Below are 24,792 nucleotides of genomic sequence, written 5' to 3' on the forward strand. Positions count from 1 at the left end.
GACTCAACATCTCTTGTAGTAGTATCTATGGCAGGACTCCACCTGGAAAATGGCACATTGGAGTCAGTAGGAAAGCTTTACTTAGAGCATATGTTCAAGTATTTGAACACTTTCATACCCAGCCTTGAGAGTATATACATGCCATTTGTAGTTCTAGCTTGGATTTCCTTTTTCACTATTGGATTCAGAAAGCAAAGATGCTGATTTAAATTAGCACAGGGAGATAAGGTGGCTGGTATAAATGTATTTTTTTGTTTGAAAGCGGAAAAGAACAATATATGTTACTTCTTATATAAGTTAAATATATAGTTGCATTGTAACTAATAAACATAAGCAAACATTTGATTTCATTAAGTATATATATAATCAGAAAAATCTCAACAGATTTTCTTGTGTCACAGGAAATAATTTTATTGCTCCATCATAAAAACTGACTTAGATTTGGTGTCACATTGCATTTGGACATTCATAGTGTAGGTATAATATGTGTTACTGTTTTTTAATTAGAGAATTTTCTACATAGTCTTCAGTAATTTCAGGGTATTTTTAACTTAATATATTGCAGACACTACCATACCAATAGGTACTTAGGAATAGTGCTATATATATGAAAAGTTATTGAATCCTTGCCTAGTTTCTTTCATTTTCTGTTTTTTTCATTGTCTCTATAAACCACAGGCTATGAGAAGCCTTAACATAGGCTCCGAGGCCCAGAGTTCCAGCCCTGGCCTAGCACTGCAGCTTCTCTCTCTAAATTATCCCTGGTCCTCCAGGAGCTGCCCCTTCTCCCCACCAGCCAACACTTTCCCAATGGTGTCGCTGTCCCTTCTTGAGGGAACCCTCCTCTGCCCTTCAGACAGTGATGCCTGCCCCTCCCTTTTCTCTCTCTCCTCCCCCTGCTTCCCCTCTATGCTGGAGCTCCAGGGGGCAGGGACATGCCTCTCTTGCCCACCTCTCTGTGTCCAGTGCCTGCCACAGGGCCTGGTACCCAGGTGGGACTCATTTAATGTTTGTTGGATGAATGTGTGAGTGGTGAGGCCTGGAAAGAGAAACAGCACCTGCCATGTGGAAACAGGATTGACACTAACATTTGGACATGATGTTCTTCATTTGGACAAAATCTCACAGAATGTCAACATCTGATAAGGCCACTCTGAGACTATGAGAAGGTGAGAAAAATCATGCTCAGCCCACAACAGGTCAAACATCTTTCCCTTTAGCTGGAATGAATGGCTGCTACTTCTTTACCAATCACATGTAGCTTCCTCCTTGCTCTGGCCAGTCCTCCCTGCATATAAGATGTATTCAGATACAATCATAAATCATCCCCACTTTCTGACAGCGTCCCATCCAGAGCACCACGAGACCCTCCCCAAAGTCCCCCAAGGAAACCTAGTCTGAGAATCATTTCTTCCTTACACCCTCTCAGGGGACACCCCACGCTTCCCATGTGCATGCTCTCCCACGCTGCAGTGAGCACTAACCACAGCTGTCAACTCGGGTGTGTCCTGGTGGTCTCTCATGAAGGGCCTTGGCCGGCCTCTTCAAGGGACTCCTGGGCTGTGACCCTCTCTTGTCGTGTAATGCTGGTGATGACGACGATGATGACGATGATGACAAACATTAACTGGAGTTACCTTGTGTCAGATCCATTCTAAACTCTCTACATACATTAATCTAAATTTACTCTTTGAACATCTCTACTAAGTAGGCACAGATTGTTATCACTCCTGTTTTCCCATTGAGGAATGAGACCTGCAGAGGTTTAACGCACTGTCACCATCTGTAACTTGCTGGAGTGGGTTTGCTCCCAGGTGGCCTGGCTCCACAGTCCATGCTCTGAGCTGGGTCCTAACCAGGCTTCAAGGCCGGGCTGGACTTGGGTTCCTGACCTGCCTTCACCCTGCCTGTGCCCTAGAGCTCCTTGGAGTAGGGTGGGGAGGAGGAGGTGCTGGGAGTCTGCACATCAGGCCTAGGTCAGGAGTGGCACCTGTTCTCTCCAGTGTGGCCCTCAAGCCCCAGTTGTGCCCCTGATCTCCACAGAGCCCACACTGCCTCTCTCCCAGGGACTAGGACTTGGCCTTCCTGCATCTGGCCTGTCTGTGCTGGTCACTTGTGGGTGCACTGGGGGACTGAGAAAGGGCAGCTCTGTGCTGGGCAGAGACAGCAACAAGCATGGAGAGAAGCAGGGATAGGAGAGCACTGCAAGCAGAAAAGGGAAATTGAGGGAGTGAAGGATAAGAGAGACTGAAGGAAGAAAGGAGGGGGACAACGGGAGGGAGCGACGTATGTTTACAGACACACACACACAAAACATCCCCAAGTGAGAAAGAGACTCAGAAACTCAGAGTGACAGAGTTTGAGAGGGAGTGAGAGGGCAGGTGGCAGGGAAGAGAGAGGCCGAGAGGAGGAGTGGAGAGGTGGAGGAGACAAGCTGCCCATCCTCCCTCTCCCAGGCCCTAAGACTGAGGCTCCTGGGGGCTGCTATCCCTTTTCTTGTCCCCAGGCCACACCTGTAATGTCACAACCTGTCCTTCCTCTGTGTGCACATTAGTTTGAGGAGTCTCCACTCCTGTCTGGGTGTGGGTGGCCTCTGCTGTCCTCTGGGCTCAGGTGGCAGAGACCTTGGGGCTCAGTGGGGCCTGTGGCCTCTCACTGGTCAGTCCAATGCTCAGCCCACACCTGGTGAGGAAGGGATGCAGGGGAAACACAATTCTTGCTCCCAAGGCCCAGAGATAGCTGTCCTGGGGGAGGGTGCGGGCTCTTTGCAACCTGTCCTGGGAGTGTCTTTCCCCCTGATCTTCAGACCTGGTTTGCTCCTGCAAATGGTTCCCCAGATGAGGAGAGAGGTAATTTATTTGCCATTGTGTTTAAAAGAGAGAGGCAGCCTGATGAGTTGTGCTGAGCAGAACTGAGACCAGGATTTAAGTTCTGGTCCTCTCATTGTCTGTGTGCCCCTGGGAAAGTTACTTCCCCTCTCTAAGTCTCTGTCTCCCAAGCTACACAAATAATCCCTGTATTATAAGGGTGTGGTGGTGATTGGAATGTGAGTGGACCTGAAGAGTTCTTGGAATTCATAGGTACTCATTAAGTCTCTTCTGTGCTCCTCTCTCAGTCCTTTCTAATTAATTTTTTTTAAGATTTATTTTTATTTATTTAATTCCCCTCCCCTCCCCCGGTTGTCTGTTCTCTGTGTCTTTTTGCTGCGTCTTGTTTCTTTGTCCGCTTCTGTTGTCGTCAGCGGCATGGGAAGTGTGGGCGGCCCCATTCCTCGGCAGGCTGCACTTTCTTTCGCTCTCCTTATGAGGCGCACTCCTTGCGCGTGGGGCTCCCCTACGTGGGGGACACCCCTGCATGGCAGGGCACTCCTTGCGCGCATCAGCACTGCACATGGGCCAGCCGCACACAGGTCAAGGAGGCCCGGGGTTTGAACCGCGGACCTCCCATGTGGTAGACGGACGCCCTAACCACTGGGCCAAAGTCCGTTTACCTCCTTTCTAATTATTATAGCAGTAAAATGTATACTTGAAATTTTGTTACATTTTTCAATGACAAGAGGATTTATTTTTGTTTGTATAAGATAAAATCATAGAAATAAATATCACATCTGACATCAGTACTGAAACTGTTTGTTTTTTATCTGACCTTTAAATGCTGAATCTAAAGTGGATGAATAAAAACAGAATATATGGCCTCTTTGCTTCTCTCACCTATGGTGATGATGATGATATCGGTGGTGGCGGTGATAGCTCCCATTTCTTGAGCACTTATTACGTGCCCGTGACTTATCTGTGCTTTACATGTCTTCCCTCCTGAAACCATCACAAAGCTACAAGGTAGTTCCCACCAGCACCTCTGCTGTGGACAAGGAGTGGTGAGAATCCCTGTTTAAACAGGGAGGAGAACTTGTGACCAGGGATCAGACAGGGCCACAGGGTAGGAAGGGGCAGATCCAGAAACAGAAGGCCCTTGATGCAGTTTCCTGTGGCTGCTGCAACCAGTGAGCACTAACTCTGTGGTTTAAAACTGCAGAAACATATTTGTGCACAGTTCTGGGGGCTGGGGGTCTGGAGTCACTGTCACTGGGCCATATTCAAGGTGTTGGCAGGCTCTGTTCCCCTGAGGCTGTAGAAGAGAATCTGTTCCTGCCTGTCCCAGCTCCTGGTGGCTCTGATTGTGTAACTTCACATCAAGGGTGGCATCTTCCAGTCTCCCTCTCCTCCATCTCCACACCTCCCTCAGCTCTGTGGCAGACCTCCCTCTGACTCTCTCCTATAGGTACACTCTGCTCTGTAAAAATATGTAAGATTTTGTATTGGTTTTATAATTTTTCTGATGATTTCAGTATAGCAGGCCTGGAGAAATGCGCAGATGAGGCAAACTCTGGTGCTTTAGTTTTTGTTAATTGGAGGACTCTAAAGGGTTCAACTAGTTGCTGTAAATAGCTGCACATAACCCTAGAGTAATGAATTATTTTCCCAGTTTTATGTAATACGCTCCCAAATTTCAGCTCCTTATTAGAGCGAGACTTTGCAAAGTGGGTGGCAGGAACCAAACCATCTGCCCAGGAGTCACCATCTATAGCAGCCAGTCCGGGTACTGACAGCTCAGGGTGGAAATGCCTCCCAGGCCCCTCCTCCTCCACTGATGATTGGCAGTGATTTCTGGATCACTGAGGACTGCACCGTGCCTCTTCATTGGATTGTCTTTCCGATTTCATGAGAGGCATGGACTTGGTTCTCACTTGCATAGAGCTTTAGAGCAGAGTGCTATAAGTTTTCCTGTGTAGGGTAAAATTCTGTCTCTGCTAGTAAAAGTTTCAAAGTCAGGAAAATTCATCTTTTAATTTAGGCCTCCTATTTTATCATTGAAACCCTACTATTCGGATTCTCCAGGGCCTAGTGGCTCAGTGCACAGAGCTTTGGGAACCTGGCCTCAGCCTCTGAGTGGGGTGGCTGGGGGGCACCTCTTTGGGTGTGGCCTCCTGCTACTCAGATGTGGGGGGGGGGACGGTGCCACCCTTGGGCACAGCCTTCCTAAATAGCCAACCTGCCTTACCGCGAGCTACCAGAGAGGGGGCTAGGGAACCGCCCTTCCAGGAGGAAAACGGTTTCCCCTCCAGGAAGTGGGCGGGGCCCCCCACTGTCAGAGGCACTGGCCGCCTGCAGCAGGTTGGGGGCGGAGCCTACATGGGGTGTGGCCAGAAGCTGCCTCGGTTCCCATGATGCTTAGGGGCAGGCTGCAGACTTAGGCTGTTGGAAGCTGTTGGCGGTCGTTGTCGCTCTTCAGGTGCTCGGCCGCCTGGAGCTCTGTGGCCTGGGGGTGTTTGTGGAGGGTGTTAGTCCTGTGCACTGACGGGGGACTGACCCCTCTGCTGAGTTTCTGACTCTTTAATCCACTGAACCTCCCCACGCTCTTGGCTGGAGTAGGAGGTGGTGGATTTGTGTGCGGTGGACCCAGGGGAACTTCAGATCACAGATTTGTAAGTTAACGGGCTTCCCTGGGCTGGATGGCAGTAAAGCTGTGACAAAGAGTGGTTAGTTCCAGGGTGACTGCATGTTCCCATTTGTCTGCAGCAGTCCTGGGTTATATCTGTCGTCCTACCTTTTAATGTCACCCCCTTTCACTGAGTTTCCTGATGTGACTTTATGTTATATGGTCATGCTCTTAGGTCTGTTGTGGAAATTTCTCTTAAAAAGTTTGACTGAATAACAATTGAAGTCAAAAATTTAAAAAGGCACACAAAAATAGGATGTACAATCAGACGTAGACATTCATGCTTGTACCTGGGCCTCTTCATGCAGTGATATTCAAGCAATTGGCAAGTGGGTGCCTGGGAGGGGTAGAACTGAGGGAACGGGCTGGATGAGAGGGAGGCACACCTCTAATTGTATACCTTTTTCAAATATGGTTTGGCTTTTATTCATATGAGCAAGTGTGACTTTCCAACAAAATGCACTTTAATTATAATGATTATGTGGATGGACCAAGACAGGCTTATGAACTATAGTGTGTTATATGAATTTTCCTTTCAGGAGGCCCCTAGTCAGCTGGACTTTACCAGTCAATGGGACAAAGTTTTGGTTTTATGTTCACGAGACATATTGGTATGTAATTTTCCATTCTTTTACTATCTTTATTTGATTTTGTATTAGGATAATGTTGGCCTTAGAGTTTGTCAAGAAATATTCCCTCTGCTTTGTTTTCTGAAAGAGATTGTGGAGAGTTTGTTTCATTTCTCCTTCAGTGTTTGGTAGAGTATGCCAGTGACACATCCAAATGTGGAATGTTACCAATTATCGGTTCAAAAGTTTAATGGTTATAAGACTATTCTGATTATCTATGTTTTTGTGTGTTTTGAGAGTTTGCATCTCTCAAGGAGTTGGGCCCATTACATCTAAGTTATCTAATTATTGGCAATAGGGTTGTTCCTAGTCTTCTTTGAGTATCCTGTTATTTTTACTTTTTTTATTTTATTTTGTTTTTATTTTTTATTATCTCTTAATGTCTGTGGAACCAGGGGTGATGACCCCTCTTCCATTCCTGGTAGTGCTCATTTGTATCTTTTGTGTTTTATGTTTGGTTAGCCTAGCTAGATGTTTATCAGTTTGATAAATCTTTTCAAAGAACAAACTGATGCTTTAGTTTGGGCATAAGTTTTCACTTCTAACTGATTGATGTGCACGAGTGTACTTGCTGGGTTTTATGGTAAGTATATATTTAGTTTTATAAGAAATTGCTCAAACTAGTTTTTAGAGTGACTGTACCATTTTACATTCCCTTGAGCAATGTATAAGAGACTCAGTTTCTCTGCATTCACACCAGCATTTGGTATTGTCACTTTTATATTTTAGCTGTTTTATTTATTTTTAATTTTTTTATTTTATTGACTTTGTAATAATATTACATTAAAAATATATATGTGAGGTCCCATTCAACCCCACCCCTCCACCCCACCTCTCCCCGCCCCAGCAACACTCTCTCCCATCATCATGACACATCCATTGGATTTGGTAAGTACATCTTTGGGCACCTCTGCACCTCATAGTCAGTGGTCCACATCATGGCCCATACTCTCCCCCATTCCATCCAGTGGGCCCTGTGAGGATATACAATGTCCAGTGATTGCCTCTGAAGCACCATCCAGGGCAGCTCCATGTCCCAAAGACGCCTCCACCTCTCATCTCTTCCTGCCTTTCCCCATACCCATCAGCCACCATGTCCACTTTTCCCAATTCAATGCCACCTCTTCTATGTGGACATTGGATTGGTTGTGTCCATTGCACCTCTATGTCAAGAGGAGGCTCAGATTCCACATGGATGCTGGATGCAATCCTCCCACTTTCAGTTGTAATCACTCTAGGCTCCATGGTGTGGTGGTTGTCCTTCTTCAACTCCATTATTTTAGCTGTTTTAATAGGGTTTAGTTAATAGGTTGTATATATATTACTAGAATAAAAATTCTAAAGGAACCATAGAATTGTACAATACAGAGTAAACCCTAATGTAAACAAAAGATGATAGTAAAGAGTGCAAGTATAAAAATGTTCTTTCTTCTCTTGTAAGAACTGTAGCACACTAATGCAAGGTGTTAATAATAGGGTGGTATAAGAGAACTCTGTATTTTATGTGTAATTTGCTTTAAACATATGTTTTCTCTAATAAAAAATAAGAATCCTTTGCCTAATACAGTGTCCTGAAGATAGTTCCCTATGTTTTCTTCTAAGAATTTTATGGGTTTAGTTATTACATCAAGGTTGTTATCTGTTTTCAGTAGATATTGTGTTTTGTCTGATCACATTTATTCTTTGTCACATGGATATCCAGTTTTCCCTATACCATTTGTTGAAGAGAGTGTTCTTTCCCCTTTGAGTGGACTTGGCACCCTAGTCAAAAATTAATTGGAGGGAAGCAGCTGTGCTCCCATCTGCCATGTGGGAGGCCCTGGGTTGGTGTTATAGGGCCTCCTTGTGAAGGCAAGCTGGCCAGGAGAGCTGACATAGCAAGATGATGCAACAAAGGGAGATAAGCAGACACAGAAAAAATGCACAGCAAATGGACACAGAGAACAGACAGCAAAAAAAAAAAAAAAAAAAAAGCAAGAGGGGAATAAATAAATAAATACATAAATCTTTTTTTAAAAATTAATTGGACATTGATGAGTGGGTGTATTTCTACCCTTAGAACTCTGTTCCGTTGGTCTTATGTGTATGTCTGTCCTAATCCAGTATTATATATTTTTTATTACTGCAGCTTTAAGGTTTGAAATTTGCAAGTGTGAGTCCTCCAACTTTGTTCTTTTCAAAGATGTTTTTGATTATTCAGTGTCCCTTGCTCTTCCATATGAGCCTGATGATTAGCTTTTCCATTTCTGTAAAGAAGGCTGTTGAAATTTTTATTGAAAGTCCTTTAGATCTGTAGATAGCTTTGCATAATAATAACATCTTAATGATAGTAAGGTTTCCAGTCCTTCAGCACAAAATATCTTTCCACTTATTTAGGTCTTCTTTAATTTCTTTTAGTAATGACTTAACGTTTTCTGCATATAAGTCCTTTATATACTTTGATAAATTTATTCGTATTTATTTTATGCTTTGGTTGCTACTGTAAATGGATTTTTTTTCTCGATTCCCTTTTTGGATTACTCAAATCCATGTGTAGAAACAATGCCGATTTTTGAATATTCATTTTGTTCTCCACCACTTTGCAGAATCTGCTTCATTCTTGAAGGACAGTTTTCCTAGATAGAGAGTTCTTGGTTTGATTCATTTTTCTTTCAGGATTTTATATATAATTCCACTCTCCTCTGGCTTCCTTGGATTCTGATGAGAAATCACCAGTTAATCTTATTTAGGATCTCTTGCCTATGATGAGTAGCTTCTCTAGTGTTCCTTTCAAAAGTCGTTTTCATTTTGGTTTTGATCATTTGTCTGCAGTCTGTTTAGGTGTGGATCTCTTGTAATGTGTCCTGCTTGGAGTTTGTTGAGCATCTTGGGAATGTGGATTCATGTCTTTCATCAGACTTGAAAAGTTTGGGCCATTATTTCTTCAAATAATTTGTCTGCCCTTTTCTTGCTTCTCCTTCTGGGACTCTTATGATGCATATGTGATAAAATGCTTTAAAAGAATTGCATTTTTAACTAGTCAGTGTAGTGGAGACACTACACAGTATGTCATTTGGAATCAACCCAACTTGGATGGAATTAGAATTCTTGTGACTTGATATTTGCCATTCTTTAGAGTAGAGCCCAATTTATCTGTATCTAGGATTTAGAATTTACTTGTTTAGTAACTTTATACAAATTGCTTAAAATCATGGTGCCTATTCCTCACTTGTAAAAGTGAAAATGTTTTTTGAAAATACCTACATCAGAGGAAAGTTGTGAGATTTATAGTCTTTTTAAAAATTATTAACTAAGTTAGCTTGTTCCTCCCACCCAATAGTGCCCATCCATCTATATTCCTGACAAAACAAAGAGCTGTATTCATGGCGTCATGCTTTTTTTAAAAAGTAGGACGACAAGAATTGCTGAGGAATAAGAATTGTCATTTTCCTTTCTTACAGAGAAGTGAGCTTACTTTCCTTATTTGTATCAGCCCAGGAATCTTGATGCCAGTCCCAAACTCTCTAGATGAGGTGCAGTGTTTTTGGATGATTTTCTAGGTCCAAAATAAAATGAAAACAACCTTCCCAATAAAAGTGAACCTATCACTTTTATTGATACATATTACTAAAGCATATAATCTATGCAATGTGTATAATCAACGTTATTTGGAAGAATTACACAGTTGTTCATTCATCAATTCAATAATTTTATTTTCATTATACAAACATTAATAGTAATAATAAGCAAAAAACCTAGACAAAAAAAAAATACTGCACCCCTTAGTATTTACATCTCAATCTAAACTTCACCAGTAGTACATTGCTATTTCATTTGTCTCTGATTTTATTTTAGCAAAATTTTTTATTATCTTTTTTGAAATGATACATAGATCACACAATATGTTACATTAAAAAATATGAGGTTCCCATATACCCCACCCCACCTCCACTGCTCCCACATCAACAACCTCTTTCATCATTGTGGCACATTTACTGCATTTGGTGAATACATTTTGGAGCACTGCTGCACTGCATATATTTTGCATTGTAGTTTAAACTCTCCCCCAGTCCATTCAGTGGATTATGGCAGGATATATAATGTCCTGCATCTGTCCCTGCAATAGAATTCAGGACAACTCCAAGTCCTGAAAATGCTTCCATATCACACCTCTTTTTCCCTTTCCCTACCCTCAGCAACTCCTGTGGCCACTGTCTCCACATCAATGATACAATTTCTTCCATTGCTAGAGTCACAGTAGTTCTATAGTAGAATACTAGTAAGTCCACTCTAATCCGTGTTTTATTCCTCCATCCTGTGGATGCTGGGATGGCAATGTCCACTCCACCTCTAATTTGAGAGAGGGCTTAGAGATCACATGACTGATGTATGTGATTCTCCTGCTTGCAGTTGTAGACCATTTTAGTTCCCTGGTGTGGTGGTTGACCATCCTCACTGTCCAATTAGGTGACCTGGGTAAGTCCCATGAACAGGAGAGTATGTGTTGCATCTCTGCTGAGTTTCAGGGCCCAACTGGCACATGGGCAGTTTGGAGATTCAAGTCTCTTGAGCATACACTGATCCCAGTGCCAGTCACAAGTTCAGATAGAAGAGGTTTGTGTAGAAAGGTCACACCTGAGTCCAACTTCATCACACTCAGGAGCACAAATTCCTAAGTAGGGCCCACTGTTAAGGCACTGAACTCCAGAGCCATCTACCATGATCATAGAACCTGTGTTCTATGCCCTCAGAAGCACCAGGACATGGGGTTGTATCTACTTTGGCTGTCACTGGGATTCTGCTGAGACGTGTGAAGCATGACCCCTCTCATGACCTCCCAACTCATTTTCAAGTCTCTTAGTCATGTAAACTCATTTGTTTTTACCATTTCCCCTTTTATTCCAGGTCTTTTTCTAGTGGTATCACCAGCTGGTGATTGGCAGTAATCCTTCTGTGCCAGGGAGGCTCATCCCTGGGAGTCATGTCCCATGCTAGGGAAGGTAGTGCGTTTACATGTTGAGTTTGGCTTAAAGAGTGGCCACATTTGAGCAACGTGGAGATTCTCAGGAGGTAACTCTTAGGCACCCTGCAGCTGTAGCTCTAGTGGAAATTTCAAGCATACAGGCTCATAAGCATAGTCATCAAGATCAAGGGCCCATCACTGGACCATCCTTCTTCACAGGTCTTTGCCCTTGCTCTTGCTGGATTGTTGCTGTTCCAATTGGGAATGCAACAGAGCTCCCCTGACTAGGATCTCAGCACTCCCTCAGTTGTCATGTGTGACTTTATTTACTATTACAATACCCAGTGAATATCTGAACATATTTGTATATCCTATATACATGCTCTGGAGAACTCCCTCCCAACCATGTGTCCCCCATCAATGACACGCCACAACTGTGCTCCTCCCCTGCCATAGTTGAACCCTTCTGTGATTCAAAACTTCTTAAAAAATGAGCCTAATATATTGCCATATTCAATTAGTAGGAAAATGAAATCATAACAATAGGTTTAAAGATTAGGAATAGAATATATAATAATTTAGAAAAACTAAAGAAGTAAAAAATAAATTGGGGTATTAAAAAATGGAAAATATCATGAAACTTTGCTTTTGATGTTTTTCCTTTCATCACTGTAATAGGTATTGCCCTGTGTGTCCATGGCAAGGAAATCTCTTCCATTCCTTCCTCAGTGTCTAGATCATTTTTTAAAACTTTTTAATTTTGTCTTCAAAATAGTTTTTGATCACAGTAAAGTCACATATATAATATAGGGGATTCCTATTTACCCAGTATCAAACGCTTTTTCCCCTTTCCCAGTGTATTAGTCAGCCAAAGGGCTGCTCATGCAAAATATCAGAAATGGGTTGGCTTTTATAAAGGATATTTATTTGGGGTAGGCGTTTACAGATACCAGGCCATAAAGCATAAGTCACTTCCCTCACCAAAGTCTATTTGGAGCAAGATGGCTGCCGATGTCGGTGAGAGTTCAGGCTTTCTGGGTTCCTGTGTTCCTGGGGCTTGCTTTTCTCTGGGTTCAAGGTTCCTTTCTTCCTGTGGCTGGCTTGTCTTTCCTCTGTGAACTTACTTGCCAGGGGTCCATCTCAAATCTTCAGCATCAAACTCCAACATTCAAACTCCAACATCAGAAACCCTCAACTCTGTTCTTTGCCATGCCTTTTATCTGTGGGTCCCCACCCACCAAGGGGTCTTGAGTCAACACCCTAATCGTAACTCAATTGTGCCCAAGTATAGATCAGATTATAAGCATAATCCAATATCTATTTTTGTTATTCATAACCATATCAAACTGCTACACCCAGCAATGATCTTTTTCCATATGGATTTTATATTTGCTACAGCTAATGTACAGATATTGAATCATAGCTACTAACCATGGTTGCATTATAGTTTACATTATGGTTCATATTTTAGACTGTACACTTTTCTAAATTTTTGGTTACATTATGGTTTACATTTTAGACTATACACTTTTATAAATTTTTGGTGATATTTAACATGGCCTATATCATCATTGCATGATCTTGTGGAACACTTCCATTGCCCCACAGTTACCCCCTCTTCCATCTTTTCTATTCCTCTTTCCCCTTCCCCTCAGGGCCCACAGTGTCAACCAAGCTTCACTGCTTGAAGGACAAGATTCATAGATACTTGCAGCAATGTTAATGGCTTGACACACTAGTCTGTCCTCCCCAGCTGGGGGCCACCCATGCTTTTGAGAGACACCCTCTCCTCTGTTTGAGAACATCCGGCCTCCCCAGAATAGGGGTAAAACACCTTCCCACTCATTGTATGGATCTCCACCCACTGATATAACACATTATGTCAACTTGAGCACTCACACACTCCCTAGAACCTGCCCCAGGTGCACCCTGTGCCAGATGCCCCCTGTCAAACAGCTTACACAAGTAACCCTTCCTTGTCATATTTTCTAAAGAGTTTTCTCAATATTTTGGTTTCAACCGTGTACCTGACAATCTCCCATGTTCACCTCCTTCCCCCAAACCCTCCCTCCAATCCATGGGCCATCTGACCCATCCTCCCAACCCTAGCCCCCCCTGAGCCTGCAAAGCCCAGCCCAATATTATCCCTATGCCACTGTCTTATCCCTTCACTGCACAACTATTCAGCTCCACTTTATCATAGGTTTCTCTGGTGTAGGCGTCAGGTCACAAACTTCCTCTCACTCCCAATTTCCTGTAATTCTATCATCCAGTCTCCAGCTTTCTGAGAGAGCTTGATCTGCTTACTTCATATCAGAGAGGTCATGTAGTATTTGTCCTTTATTGCCTGGCTTGGCACTCTTAACATGTAGTTCTCAAGATTTTCCATGTTATCTTATGTGTTAGTATTGTATTTCTTCTTACAGCTGAGTAGTATTCCATTGTATGTATATACCACATTTTGTTTATCCATTCATCTCCTGATGGGCATTTGGGTTCTATGCAACTTTTGGCAATAGTCAGTAATGCTGCCTTGAACATTGGTGTGCATATATAAGTTTGTGCCCTTATTTTCAGTTCTTCTGGGTATATACCCAGCAGTTGAATTGCTGGGTCATATGGCAAATCTATAGCTAGCTTTGTGATGAACTGCCAAACTGTACTGCAGAATGGCTGGATCTTACAACATTTCCACCAGCAGTGGATGAGGGATCCCAGTCTTCCACATCCTCGCCAACACCTGTAGTCCTCTGTTTTTGTTTTTTTTTTAATAGCAACCAGTCTGTTGTGTGTAAGATGGTATCTCCTTGTAGTTTTGATTTGCATTTTCCTAATAGCTAGTGATGTTGAGCATCTTTTCATGTGCTTCTTGGCCATTTGTATTTCTTCTTTGGTGAAGTGTCTGTTGAAATCTCTTGCACATTTTTTGAATTGGTTGTTTGTCTTTTTGTTTTCGAGACACAGGATTTCTTTCTATATGTTGGGCATTAGGCTCCTATCAGACACATAGTTACCAAATATTTTCTGCAACTGGGTAGGCTGTCTTTTCACTTTCTTGATAAACTCCTTTGAGGTACAAAAGGCTTTAATTTTGTTGAGGTCCCGCTTATCTATTTTTTCTTTCACTGCTCATGCTTTGGGTGTGAAATTCATGAAGTCATTTCCTATTACAGTGTCCTGTAGATGCTTCCCTACATTGTCTTCCAAGGTCTTTATGGTCTTGGCTCTTATATTTAGATCTTTGATCCATTGTGGGTTAATTTTTGTATAAGGTGTGAAATGGTAATCCTCTCTCATTCCTTTGCATATTGATATCCAGTTCTCTAAGCACCATCTGTTGAAGAGGCCTTTCTCTCCCAGTTTAGTGGGCTTGGTTGTCTTGTTGAATACCAGAGGACTGTATATGTAAGGATCTATATCAGAACGCTTAGCTTGGTTCAGTTTGTCAGTATGTCTATCCCTTTGCCAACGCCATGCCATTTTAATCATTATAGCTTTGCAGTATGTTTTAAAGGCAGGTAGTATGATTCCTTTGATTTCATTTTTCTTTTTCAGTATGTTTTTGGCCATTCAGGATCTCTTGCCCTTCCAAATAAATTTCAAAGTTTTTCCAGTTCATTAAAAAATGCTGTTTTGATTTTTATTGGGATTGCATTAAATCTGTAGGTCAGTTTGGGTAGGATAGACATTTTGGTGATATTTAGTGTTCCTATCCATTAACAGGGTATTCCATTTATTTAAGTCTTCTTTGATTTCCTTTAACAGTGTTGTGTAGTTTTCTGTGTATAAGTCTTTTACATCTTTAGTTAAATTTATTCCTAGGTATTGGATTTTTATATTTACTATTGTAAATGGTATTTCTTTCTTGATCTTCTCCTCAGATTGCTCATTATTGGTTTACAGAAATGTTACTGTTTTTAAAAAATTTATTGAAGTATATGCACTCATACATAAACAATAAGTGTATAATAGTTGCAAACTTACAAAACAATCATACATAGGATCATACAGGACTCTCATAACACACCCTACCACCAATAACTTGCATTGTTGTTAAACCTTTTTAACTAATGATTAAAGAACATTGTCAAAATATTACTAGTAAACAAAGTATTTTCCCCCAACAAATCCTGTTATTATTATCTTTATATCATTTATATATGAGCATAAATAAACAATTAACTGAATAGTAAAAGTTGTGAACTTACAAAGCAAGCATGCATAACATCATACACGGTCCCATACACGGTCCCATACAAGGTGTCCACCAACACCTTGCATTGTCATGAGACGTTTGTTACAAACTATGAAAGAACACTGTCAAAATCTTACTATAAATCATAGTCCTTATCTTACATTTGGTGTGTTTTTCCCCCAACCCACCCTATTATTATTTTTAAAATATATTTTTTATGACAGAAGTTGTAACCTTATAAAGCAATCATGCACATTGCAGAATTTCCAAACAACACCCCTCCATCAACATACCACAATTTGGTGTGTCATTTGCTACAGATAAAATAATATCATTTGATTGTTACCATGTCCGTAGTGTACATTTGGCTCACATTTTCCATACTGATTCAGTACCAACACAGTACATTTTTGGTATAGATGCAAGTATACTATATTATTACTACTAACCACAGTCCATAGGTCACTCCAACTGTATTTTTCCCATGCTTCTCCACATTCCCAACACCATGCAGTAGTGATATACATTTGTTTAGCTAACAAATTACACTCTTGCATCTGTATCATCGACCACAATTCTCATCCACCTCTTGGGTTATTGTACCATCCAGTTCCTATATTATTCTCCAGCATTCTGTCAATTGGCATTTACATAACTAGACTACCATTTTCAGTCGCATCCCCATTTATAAACTGGCTGTTACTCACTGTATGTTACCCTCCACTCTACATTTCCACACTTTTACAGTAAAGCTAATTTAAACTTCTACATACATTAAACATCAGTAGTCCACTCAGTCCTCCTCTTATCTCCTTTAAGAACCAGCTACCATGAGGTCTTGAAGATATTTTGCAATAATTTCTTCTAGAAGTTTTATGATCCATTTTGAGTTAATTTTTGGATAATGTGTGAGATAGGGGTCCTCTTTCCTTCTTTCAGCCATGGATATCCAATTCTTTCAGCACCATATGTTAAATGGATTGTTCTCCCTAAGCTGTGTGAGTTTGACAGGCTAGTCAAAAATCACTTGACCATACCTGTGAGGGTCTGTTTCTGAAGCATCAGTTTGATTCCATTTGTCTATTGTGTCTGTCTTAAGGCCAGTACCATGCTGTTTTTACCACTATAGGTAGTTATTATGATCTAAAGTCTAGAGATGATGGTTCATTTTTCCTTTTTATGATATTTCTGGGGAAACGGACTTGGCCCAGTGGTTAAGGCGTCCATCTACCACATGGGAGGTCCACGGTTCAAACCCTGGACCTCCTTGACCCGTGTGGAGCTGGCCCATGCACAGTGCTGATGCGCGCAAGGAGTGCTGTGCCACGCAGGGGTGTCCCCCGCGTAGGAGAGCCCCACACGCAAGGAGCGTGCCCCATAAGGAGAGCCGCCCAGCGCAAAAGAAAGTGCAGCCTGCTCAGGAATGGCACCGCCCACACTTTCCGTGCCACTGACGACAACAGAAGCAGACAAAGAAACAAGACACAGCAAATAGACACAGATAACAGACAACCGGGGGAGGGGGGGGAATTAAATAAATAAATAAATCTTTTTTTTAAAAAAAGATATTTCTGGCTATTTAGGACCCCTTACCCTTCTAAATAAATTTAATGATCATGTTTTCAATTTTTTCTTTAATGCTGGTGGAATTTTTGTTGGGATTGCATTAAATCAGTGTATCAATTTGAGTAGAATTGACATCTTAATGGTATTTAGTCTTCCAATCCAAGAGCATGGAATGTTCTTCCATTTATTTAGGGCTTTTTAAATTTGTTTTAACATTGAGTTGCAGTTTTCTGAATACAAGTGCTTTATATCATTGTTTAAGTTTATTCCTGACTATTTGAGTTTTATCTGTCCTAATTTATTTTCACCACTCTTTTGCCACTTGTAGTTACTTTTATTGATATAATCTTCATTTCTAGACTCTCTTCCGGGCTTTTCTCTCCTGTCTTTTCTTTTCAGGCTCTAGCACACCCATTAGTATTTCCTAAAAGTCTAGTCTCTTGCTTAGAAACTCTCAGTTTCTGTTTATCTGTGAATATTCTAATTTCACCCTCATTTTTGAAAGATGGTCTTGCTGGATATAAGATTCTTGGCTGGAAGTTTTTCTCTTGTAGTATCTTAAATATATCAGACCATTTTCTTCTTGACTCCATGGTTTCTGGTGAGAAATCAGCACTTAATCTTATTGGGTATCCCTTATATTATTATGTATTGCTTTTCACTTGCTGTTCTCAGAATTCTCTCTTTGTCTTTGGCATTTGATATTCTGATGAGTACATGTCTTGGAGTTGGTCTATTCGGATTTTTTCTGAGGGGAGCACATTGTCCTTCTTGGACATGGATATCTATGTCCTTCAGTAGGGTTGGGAAATTTTCTACCTTTATTTCTTCAAATATTCCTTCTGCCCCTTTTCCCTTCTCTTTTCATTCTGGGACACACATGACACGTATATTTATATGCCTTTTGCTGTCATTTAATTTCCTGAGACATTGTTCAATTTTTTCCATTCTTTTCCTCATCTGTTCTTTTGTATGTTCACTTTCAGAGACCCATTTCTTCAAGCTCAGCAATCCTTTCTTCTGCCTCCTCAAATCTGCTATTATGTGATTCCAATGTTTTTTAAATTTCATTTATTGCACCTTTCATTCCCATAAAATCTGCTATTTTTCTATGTATGCTTTTAAATTCTTCTTTGTGCTCATCCAGTGTCTTCTTAATATCCTAAATCTCTTTAGCCATCTCACTGAATTTATTAAGGAGATTTGCTTGAACTTCTATGATTAGTTGTCTCAACTCCTTTACATCATTTGGAGGCTTATCTTGTTCCTTTAACTGGGCCATAGCTTCCTGTTTCTTGGTGTGGATTGTAGTCTTTTGTTGGTGTCTTCGCATCTGGCTTACTGGAGTATTTTTTCTGGGTACAGTTTTTCTCTTTAGTTTAGGGCTTCCTATCCGTTCTCCCTTGCTGGTTGTGCAGTAGGAGCCAAGCATGTAGTTGGCACTGTAAGTTGTGGAGGCTCAAGCTGCCCTCATTGCACCAGGGACCAATGAAGCTTCTTTCAACTTTCTCCTTTGCCAGGGGTAGGGACAGAGTCACAGCTATGTGGAACAATCCAAGTGCAGGCCTAGATTGTAGTTGCCCAGAGAGACTGATGGAGTTTCACATCCCTTTCTCACCTGCCTGGGGCGGGGATGGAGCTGCAGGTGTGGGTAGCAATCTATGCAACGTGAGTCCAAGATGCCCACAGTTGCCCTGGTAGACTTCTTCTTTTTTTTTTTTACTTTTTTTCTTCTTTATTTTCTTTTAAATTGTTACATTAAAAAATATGAAGTCCCCATATACCGCCCCCCACCTGCACTCCTCCCACATCAATCTCTTCCATCATCATGTTACATTCACTGCACTTGGTTAATACATTTTGGAGCACTTCTGCACCACATGGACAGTGGTCTACATTGTAGTCTACACTCTCCCCCATTCCACCCAGTGGGCCATGGCAGGACACATAATGTCCAGCATCTGTCCCTGCAGCACCACCCACGACAACTCCAAATCCTGAAAATGCACCTACATCATATCTCTTCTTCCATCTCCCTACCATCAGCAACTACCATGGCCACTTTCTCCACATCAATATTACAATTTCTTCCCTTACTAATCACAATAGTTCCCCAGCAGAACACCTGGTAGACTTCTGATTTTCAGTCTATGCCAGCCAAAGTTACCTTTCGTTACCTCTATGGGCTGGTGCAGGGTTCCTCAGTCTCCTCCCTGCTAGAGGCAGGGCTGAAACCTAGACTAGAGCTGCAGGCTGATCTGCATGAAAGAAACTGGTTCCTGCCAACACTGAGAGTTTCAGTCAGCCTGGCTTCCCCTTAGGCTGGGGGTGGAGTCAAAATGGCAGCTACCAGCCTCCTTCTGACTGGGCTGGTTCATACCCCAACATTCCCAGGGCTATACCTCAGCCAGCCAAGTACACCAATCAGTAGCTGAAATCAGCAGCCAACCATCCTGGGGCAGCTCATGCAGCCAGAGTAGGGCAATCACCGGCCCCCATGGCCTGGCTGGCAACTTCCCGGAGAGGCTGGTGGAGGTCCCTGCAGCCTCTGCCCTGCTGGAGGTGGTGCTGGGGTCTAGGCTAGAGCTGCAATGTGATCTGGGTGGAAAGAAGCCAGTCCCCACCAGAACTGGAATTTTCAGTCCACCCTCCTTCCCCTTGTGCCAGGTGCAGAGTAAAGATGGTGGCTCCTGGCCTCTTTCTGACTTGGACAGGCTCAACCTTCAGCTGTTCTCAGGATTATACTTTAGCTGGATTTACTCCTCAGTAACTGAAATTGGTGCCCAACCATCTCTTCCTCCCCTGTTTTGGGGAAGTGGCGCTTTCAATTCCAGCACAGAACAGCTCCTAAGGCAACTTGTGCCTCTAGTGGAGGATGGGCACTGGCATCTAGTGGAGGATGGAGCACTCTACTTATGAGTCTTCTCTGCACATGGGCAGTCTCCTCCTTCCACTGCTTCAGGGATGTTGCAGGATGCTCTTCTGGTCTCCTGGAGCCCCCAAACAGGTGCTTGGGATAGCTCCAAATTGCTCTGGGTATTTGCTAAATACCCTGTAGCAAGAGCTGATTCTAGGAGCTCCTTATTCTGCCGCCATCTTGCTGGTTCTCCCCAATGCTACTGATTTTTGAACATCAGTCTTATAACTTGCAACATTACTGAACTTATCTGTATGTTCTAGAAGCTTTGTTGTAGATTCTTCAGGACTTTCTTGTATAGGATCATGTTGTCTGCAAATAGTGAAATTTTGACTTCTTCCTTGCCAATTTGAATGCCTTTTATATCTAGTGCTTGCCTCAGTGCTCGAGTGAGTACTTCTACCACAATTTTAAATAGGAGGGGTGATAGTGGGCATCCTCATCTTGTTTCTGATCTTAGAGGGGAAGATTTTAGGATCTGACCATTGTAATGATGTTAGCTGTGGGTTTTTCATATACAGCCTTTATCATGTTCAGAAAGTTTCCTTCTATTCCTATCTTTTGCAGTGTTGTTAACAGGAAAGGTTGCTGTATTTTGTCATGCTTTTTCTGCATCTATAGATAAGATCATGTGATTTTTTTCCTTCAATCTGTTTATGTGGTATATTATATTGATTATTTTCTTATGTTGAACCATTCTTGCATCCCAGGGATGAAACCCACTTTGTCTTGGTGTATATTTCATTTGATGTGTTGTTGAATATGATTAGCAAGTATTTTGTTGAGGATTTTAGCATCCAGGTTCATTAGAGAGATTGGTCTGTAATTTTCCTTTCTTGTGGTGTCTTTGTTTGGCTTTGGTATTACTGTAATGTTGGCATCATAGAATGAGGTATGCAGTGTTCCTTCTATTTCGATTTTTTTTTAAAGAGTTTAAGCAAGATTGGTGTTAATTCTTTCCAGAATGTTTGTTAGAATTCACCTGTGGGGAAGTGGACTTGGCCCAGTGGTTAGGGTGTCCGTCTACCACATGGGAGGTCTGCAGTTCAAACCCCTGGCCTCCTTGACCCATGTGGAGCTGGCCCACACGCAGTGCTGATGTGCGCAAGGAGTGCTGTGCCACACTGGGGTGTCCCCTGCATAGGGGAGGCCCACGCACAAGGAGTGCACCCCGTAAGGAGAGCTACCCAGCATGAAAAAAAGTGCAGCCTGCCCAGGAATGGCGCCACACAAACGGAGAGCTGACACAAGATGACATAGCAAAAAGAAACACAGATTTCTGTGCCACTGACAACAACAGAAGCGGGCAAAGAAGAACAAGCAGTGAATAGACACAGAGAACAGAAAACTGGGAGAGAAAGGGGAGAGAAACAAATAAATAAATAAATAATAAATCTTAAAAAAAAAAAAAGAATTCACCTGTGAAGCTATCTACCCCTGGGCACTTCTTAGTTGGGAGGTGTTTAATGACTGTTTCTATCTCTTGTGATTCATTTGTTGAGATCAACAATTTCTCCTTTCATCAATGTAGGCTGCTTATGTGTTTCTAGGAATTTTTCCATTTCCTCTAAGTTGTCCTTTTTTGTTGGCATATGTTTTCAAAGTATCCTCTTATGATAGTCTTTATTTATGTGAAGTCAGTGATGATATCCCCTTTCTTATTATGTGTATTTACATCTTCTCTCTTTTTTTCTTTGTTAGTCTGTGCAATCGTTTGTCAATTTTATTGATCTTCTCAAAGAACCAGCTCTTTGTTTTATTTATTTTTTCTAGTGTTTTATTATTTCCTATTTCATTTAATTCTGCTCCAATCTTTGTTATTTCTTTCTTTCTCCTTCCTTTTGGGTTAGTTTGTTGTTTTTTTACTAATTCCTCCATGTGAGCAGTTAGGTCTTTGATTCTAGTTTGCTTTTCTCTTTTAATGTATAAATTTATGGGTATGAATTTCCCTCTCAGTACAGCTTTGCTCCATCACATAAGTTTTGATATGTTGTCATTTTCATTGGTTCCAAGGTAGTTACTGATTTCTTTTGAGATTTCCTCCTTGACTCACTCTTAAGAGTATGTTCCTTAACTTCCATATCTTTCTGCCTAATCTGGTTCTCTGGCTCTTGCAGAATTTCAGCTTCATTCCACTGTGGTCACAGAAATTATTTTGTAGGATTTCAATCTTTCTGAATTCATTGAGAGTTTATCTGTGGCCTACAATGTGGTCTTTGTTGGAGAATGGTCCATATGCACTTGAGAGGAATGTATATTCTGCTTTATTTGGGTGTAATGTTCTGTGTTTGTCTATTAGGTCCAGATTCTTTATTATTCAAAGTCTTTGTTTCTTTATTGAGTCTCTGTTGAGATGTTCTGTGATAATGGTGTATTAATGTCCCCCAATATATTTGTAGAGGTATCTATTCCTTCCTTACATGTTTGGGGCCCATTTGGGTGGGGTTGGGGGAAATCTCCTGTTTGTTTCTTGTTGGTTTTTTGTTGGAGGACTCCATCCTATGCTTCACCCAGACTGTTTACCACTCTGTCTTAGCCGTCACATACTGCTTAGGTAGAGCCTACAGGTTATCCAGATGTGAGCATTTAGTGTTTTCTCAGGTCTTTTCCAGCATAACTCAGTGACCTTCTTGATTCTCAGCTTCCTTAGCTATATGGCAGAGCTTTTCAAAGCCCTGATTACCCCATGTATATGCCCCCTCCAGAGTCTTTCTTTCTTCCAGTGCATTTGGTCTGTCTGTTTCCCCTGCCTATTAGACCTTGTCACAGGCAGCTATGGATACTGTATTTGCCCTTATATGCTTTCAACAAATGTGATTTGGGAGGCTGTTCCAGTTCTGAGACATGTCCAAAGTGGGCAAAACAAAGACAACTCCCTGAGGCATTCCCTCAGGGAGCCACCACACAGGTCAAAACACACAACTGCATTTCTTTGAGACAACCTCCATATTTCTTCCTGTGGCATTAACAAGCCTCCGCAGAATATGGGCCACTGTCTCCATGACTTTTGCTGAGTTGAGGCATGATGTTGATAGGTGGGTATGTTAAAAAGACACAACACTGTCTTACTGAAAGTTAGCTGCTGCTTTATTATGGATTCTTTTGGTTGTTTTAAGTTTTCGTTAGATTCTAGAGCTCTGAAAAAGGTATTCTGACTGTAGTTTTTAAGCTTGATCATTGCTTTAGCAGAGGAGTTTCAAGGTTTCTTACTATGCCTTTTTTTTTTTAAGGCAAGTTTTGTCCTCTTTTTTTTATTAATTAATTTATTCCCACCCCTTTGATGCTTGCCGTCTGCTCTCTGTGTCCATTCACTGCGCTTTCTTCTGTGTCTGCTTGTCTCCCTTTGCTGCATCATCTTGGTGTGCCAGCTCTCCATGGGCAGGGGCATCAGCTCTCCATGGGTGTGGGCCAGCTTGCCTTTACAAGGAAGAACTGGGAAGTGAACCCAGAGCCTTCAACATGATAGAAGGGAGCACAACAGGTTGAGCCACATCTTCTTACCCCTACTATGCCATTTTTGGTGACAACACCAGTTCTCAATAATTTATATTTTTAAGTCAAATGATTTACTTGAAATATGTCATCATGCTTTTTTGCCATGTATATGGCTACTCCAGTGATTGTGTAATAGTCATGGAGGACTGGTTGCCATTGTGTAATTTTTCCTTGTGTTTACAATATAAGTATGTTTAATCTTGGGCATTTTTTCAGATACCAATTGACTTGTCTATTTTGTGGAAGTTAATTTAATGAACTTAAATAATTAAAGCTGTAAATCTGGTTTGGATGTACTACCTTTTCTTTCCCATACCATTTGATGGGTATTTGTATTTTTTCCCCCAGTTTTGGCTACTGTAAACTTGCCACACAATTCATTGCATGGACATGTTTTTATCTATCTTGGAGAGATTTATCAGTGTGGAATGAGCAAGAATTTTGGTAAGTTTATATTTCTGATAGACTGACAAAATGTTTCCCAATGTGGCAGCATCATTTTGTATTCTCACCAGAAATCTCTGAGGGTTCCAGTTTTTCCCTATCTTCTTTAACACTTGCTATTATCCCTCTTGATTATAGCCATTCTAGTGTGTGTATAGTGGTAGCTCATAGCAGATTTTAATTTGTATTTCCCTAGAGATGAAAAGTATTGAGCGTTTCTACTTTAGCAAATGTCTATTCACATTTTTCCCATTTTTAAGTGTTGTCTTCTTCTTATTTAGTGATAAGAGTACTTTTTAAATTTTGAATACAAGTCGGTTTTCTGACATATTTCCAAATATTTTCTTCCAGTATGTGGCTTGTCTTTATTTTAATGAATCATAGACCTAAAATGATAAAGCATCTAGATTAAAATACTGGCAAAAATCCTTGTGACCTTGAGTTATCCAAAGAGTCTTAGATGTGATTCCAAAAGCACAAGATATAAATTAAAAGATAAACTATTGAACATCATTATAATAAAACATTTTGGTGCCTTGAAAATACCATGCTAGAGATGTTCCAAAACAAGAAAGAGGTGAAAATTAATCAATGTAATAAATATACTCAAATGTTGAAATGTCCATTTTCAATGGGTGAATATATGGTATGTAAATTACACCTTAATACAGCTGTAAAAAAGAAACAAAAAACAAACTCAATCAAAGCAGTGATTACCCAGAAAATAAAATGAAGAAACTAAGGAAAATTAATGGGTCCTAAAAGAACTAATGACTACAGAGGTCTCCAGCAAGATGATCAAGAGAAAAAGGCATCAATAAATCACATTCAAAATAAAAGAGGCTAAAATTAGGCATAATATATATTTTTGTAATTCTGTGAGATTTAGGTAAATATCTTGATGCCACATCCTTGGAAACATAGATGAAATTGTTAATTTCTATGAAAACACAAATTATTAAAATTGATGCAGTGCATCACTTCAACATGTGGACACTGAAGGTGTTGAAGGATGAGGCTGCAGTGTGGATGCCACATGGACCAGGTGGTGGTCCCAAATGGCATTAGGCGTGGTGTTCCTGAAGACCAAGAGAGTAAGGTCAGAGAG

At 41.3% G+C, this 24,792-nt stretch overlaps 1 long non-coding RNA gene across 1 annotated transcript in view; it reads left to right on the forward strand.

Annotated features, from left to right (window-relative positions):
* Positions 1 to 5,247: 5,247 nt before the first annotated feature.
* LOC101430972 (uncharacterized) overlaps positions 5,248 to 24,792 on the forward strand; it is a 46,788-nt gene continuing 27,243 nt past the window's right edge. Inside the window, exons 1-2 of the long non-coding RNA XR_009181847.2 lie at positions 5,248 to 5,482; positions 6,036 to 6,107. This is a non-coding gene — a long non-coding RNA (uncharacterized lncRNA). The remainder of the gene's footprint in view (positions 5,483 to 6,035; positions 6,108 to 24,792) is intronic.

The sequence above is a fragment of the Dasypus novemcinctus genome, chromosome 19 (genome assembly GCF_030445035.2).
Source record: "Dasypus novemcinctus isolate mDasNov1 chromosome 19, mDasNov1.1.hap2, whole genome shotgun sequence".
In the NCBI taxonomy this organism is placed as follows: Eukaryota; Metazoa; Chordata; class Mammalia; order Cingulata; family Dasypodidae; genus Dasypus; species Dasypus novemcinctus.